This window comes from Urocampus carinirostris, chromosome 1, assembly GCF_059441175.1.
Source record: "Urocampus carinirostris isolate Australia breed hairy pipefish chromosome 1, RoL_Ucar_1.0, whole genome shotgun sequence".
Classification (NCBI taxonomy): domain Eukaryota; kingdom Metazoa; phylum Chordata; class Actinopteri; order Syngnathiformes; family Syngnathidae; genus Urocampus; species Urocampus carinirostris.
Genome location: NC_142349.1, coordinates 9,709,974 through 9,714,489, shown reverse-complemented (window position 1 = coordinate 9,714,489; position 4,516 = coordinate 9,709,974).

Genomic DNA, 4,516 nt, shown 5'->3' with positions numbered 1-4,516 from the left:
GTGTGTCACGAATGAGTCACGAGCAGATGCCAATAGTGTTGAAAAAAATACAGTAGGAATGCCTTGCCGCTAGATGGTGTAGTTCACCCATGTAAGCATGCTTATAGCTCAAAAACCGTTGTCACAATTTTCACTTATTTACCGTATAACTGGATTTTAATTTATTTTTTTAAAAGGTAAATGTCGTGAATATATAGTATGTTTTTAGGAGAAGTTTTTGTGGTATGCTAACGGTTTATAGAAAAATGAAAAATTAGCTAACGAGAAATAAGAAAATAGAAATGAAACTGAAAGGTGTCGAATGCTAAACGCTTGTGGTTGTTGGGTTGACACAAACAACACATTTTACATTCATAATTCTTGTTGCATGAAAAATAAGAATCAATTCAAGTGAAAGTTAGGGTGTGTCGTTTGTGGGGTCCTTAAACCAGTTGAAAGTACCGTAACTATTTTCTCTATTAAGTGTTAACAATTCCCAACTGCTTTTTTCCCCCACCACGCTTATCTGATTTTACCCTACTTTTAGCAAAACTGTTCATGGCGGACACATTAGGTATGAGGATTGGGGGTTTTGAAGTGTGCTGAGAGTGATGTCATGGCCATCCCTACAGGTTTTGTTTTTTGTTTATATTTGTTTGTGTAGCATGAAAATGGTTAAGGTAAGAAAAGGCCTGCTTCAAGTAGACTCCAAACACCAACCCAAAACTGCAAGAATGCTGAAATAAGAAGAGCTTAATCGAGCGTCTTTACGAAACGCACACACTTGCACCCGCATTATGAACAGGCTGACCTAGGCTGCAATAGTGACATAAGTGAGGAGATTGATGCAGCGAGTAAAAAAGTTCAAAATTTCTGTACATCTCCTCTAAAAAAGGTTGCCCTCTAAAAACACTTGGCTAACATACGGGACTAACCCACTACCTCCATACCTGTCAACTTATACGTTTTTTGATCATTTCAAATTATGCATACCATATAACAATTTTTGTACGGGGGAAAAAAAATAAAAAACCCCAAAAGTTTTTAATGTTTTTTTTTCCGTGTGTTTGGCCGCTTTCGTCTTGGCCATTTCGGCTCTAATTCTGGTTACTGGTAACAGACGAAAACGTCATCCAGGATTGCTAATATTGTTGCCTGCTGGCCAAAAGTTGACCCCAAGAAGATTTTTGTGCAGCCCCAAAGATGATTCACTATTGTATCATACACCAGGAATCATTTATTTTTTTACTTTATGTTACTTCTTCTTAAAAAAAATGTTATTTTTGGTATTTTTTTGCACTTTATTATTTTCAGGAAGTTCAATCAGTGTTACTTAACCATATGCGTCAATTAAAATATTTTCATCATTTGATTATTCTGGTTCTGGACTTGTATCCCCTTTTTTGTTTGGCACTTTGTCCATTTGACTTTAACACCCTTAAGTGACTTGGATCAATGTACCCTATTTTACGCTTAATGGCACAATTGAGTGGGTTGTTCTAAGCCTAAGGTCTCTAAAGTGGTGTCCACAGGCACCAGGTAGCCCCCTAAGAACACCTTTGAGGCCCGTAGACAGGTTCTGAAAAAAAAACTCACGAGTGATGGGTCATGATGAATTTCCCTGAAATTTGATATCTAACTGACATGATGTTTTAGGCTTGACTGGGCCCAATTTACCCCAGCTTCTAATAATTGCAGTAACAAAAAGTAGCTCTCAGCTTTAAGAAGGTTCTAATCAAAATGACCGAGACCATTTTGTATAAAATTAACCAATTTTCCAGGGTGTTAGTTTACACAAAAATATGATTATTTTTGCAAAATTCTCTTGTACGAAAAAACACTAAAAAATTACACAATATTCCTGGGGGGGTTGTTTCAAATAAAACATACACATATTGGGAAGTTTTAATGAATATATATTTTCTAGTTTTTTTCTAAATAAGCAACATTTTGTTGTGTATTCAAAACCAAATGACCCAATTAAGCAACAAAGAATATTTCAACTTCAACTTACCAACACTGAAAACTGAGGTGTCATTTATACAGCAATAAACCTGAATGAAGGTGTATGATAAAAGCAAGGTCTGTCATAGAAACTGGTGTCTGTCTTCAAAAACAAGTAATAAACATTATGACTGAGTCACGTCCAACACCGCCCTCACTCACCTTGATAAGCGCAGGCAAGACTGTGTTGCCCAATGAAATCATCAAAACGGTGTAAGAATTATTGGGTTGTTTATAAATTATTTGAACAAATAATCGATCCACCGATCAAACTGAAGAGTTTTTCAGTTTCAAAACATGCCTCGCCTTTTTTGGAGCACCACATTTGTTTTTCAGATAATTATACAGTATCAGGGAAACAGAATGAAAAATCTATTCAGTCTCATAATCTGAAGGTTGTGAGTTTGTTTCTCACTCGGGGCACCAATATATGCAGAGAACATTTCTTTAAATTATACTTATTTAATTCAGAATCTAATTCGGAGGTTAGGCTAACAGGTAGTGCTCACGGTTTTACAACCAAATTAATTCAACATAGCCTCAAATTGTGTCCAGCATTTATCATGAAGGGAAGCAATACCCTAAACATATTTTGGTTTTAGCTTTAAATTTTATATATATATATATATATATATATATATATATATATATATATATATATATATATATATATATATATATATACTGGACTGTCTCAGAAAATTAGAATATTGTGATAAAGTTCTTTATTTTCTGTAATGCAATTAAAAAAACAAAAATGTCATACATTCTGGATTCATTACACATCAACTGAACTATTTCAAGCCTTTTATTATTTGAATATTGCTGATTTTGGCTTACAGCTGAAAAAAACTCAAAAATCCTATCTCAAAATATTAGAATACTTCCTCAGACCAAGTCAAAAAATAATGTTATAACAGCAAAACTAAATCAAACATTTGAAAATGTCCATTGATGCACTCAGTACTTGGTTGGGAATCCTTTTGCACGGATTACTGCATCAATCCGGCGTGGCATGGAGGCAATCAGCCTGTGGCATTGCTGAGGTGTTATTGATGCCCAGGATGCTTCGATAGCGGCCTTCAGCTCATTTGCATTTGTAGGTCTGGTGTCTTTCATCTTCCTCTTAACTATACCACACAAATTCTCAATGGGGTTCAGGTCAGGGGAATTAGCAGGCCAATCAAGGACAGTGATGCCATGGTCAGTGCACCAGTTACTGGTGGTTTTGGCACTGTGGGCAGGTGCCAGATCATGCTGGAAAATGAAATCCTCATCTCCGTAGAGCTTTTCAGCAGATGGAAGCATGTAGTGCTCTAAAATCTCTTGGTACACAGTTGCATTTACTCTGGACTTGATGAAACACAGTGGACCAACACCAGCAGCTGACATGGCTCCCCAAACCATTGCTGACTGTGGGAACTTCACACTGAATTTCAAGCAACTTGGATTTTGCTCCTCTCCAGCCTTTCTCCAGACTCTGGCGCCTTGACTTCCAAATGAAATGCAAAACTTGCTTTCGTCTGAAAAGAGGACTTTGGACCACTCTGCAACTGTCCAGTGCTTCTTCTCCATAGCCCAAGTCAGACGCTTCTTCCGCTGTCTTGAGTTCAGAAGTGGCTTGACCATGGGAATACGGCTATTGTAGCCCTTTTCCCGGACACGTCTGTGAACTGTGGCTTTTGATACCTGGACTCCAGCTTCAGCCCACTGTCTTTGAAGCTCCACCAAATTCTGGAAGCGGCTCTTCTTCACAATTTTGTTAAGGCTGCGGTCATCTCTCTTGGTTGTGCAGCGTTTCCGGCCACATTTTTCCCTTCCAACAGACTTTTTGTGGATATGCTTTGAAACTGCACTCTGTGAACAGCCTGCTCTTTGAGAAATTTCTTTTTGTGTCTTACCCTCCTGATGGAGGGTATCAATGATGGTCCTCTGGACAGCAGACAGATCAGCAGTCTTCCCCATACTTGTGATTTAGTTTACTGAACCAAGCTGAGTGTTTTTAAGGCTCAGGAAACCCTCGCAAGGTGTTTCGAGTTAATTAGATGATTCAGGTGATTAGTTGAATAGCCTACTTGTATACTTTTTCATGATATTCTAATATTTTGAGATAGGATTTTTGAGTTTTCTTAAGCTGTAAGCCAAATTCAGCAATATTCAAATAATAAAAGGCTTGAAATAGTTCAGTTGATGTGTAATGAATCCAGAATGTATGACATTTTTATTTTTTTAATTGCATTACAGAAAATAAAGAGCTTTATCACAATATTCTAATTTTCTGAGACAGTCCAGTATATATATTTTCTGTTCATTGATATGGATAATGATTGGTCAGTCCAGAAGGAAAAAAGTAGAGACACACAAATAAATAAGAGGGCGGACCTTCTCCCATGTGTCCCTCTCTTGCAAGTGGCTTGGTATTGGGATCTGAGCGACATCGCTCTGACATTGTGAGTGAAATTCTTTTAAAACGGTTCATCACTGGGCCAGTTCAGTTGGCTCTGGTTATCTGATGGTCTGATAAGGGACAAAA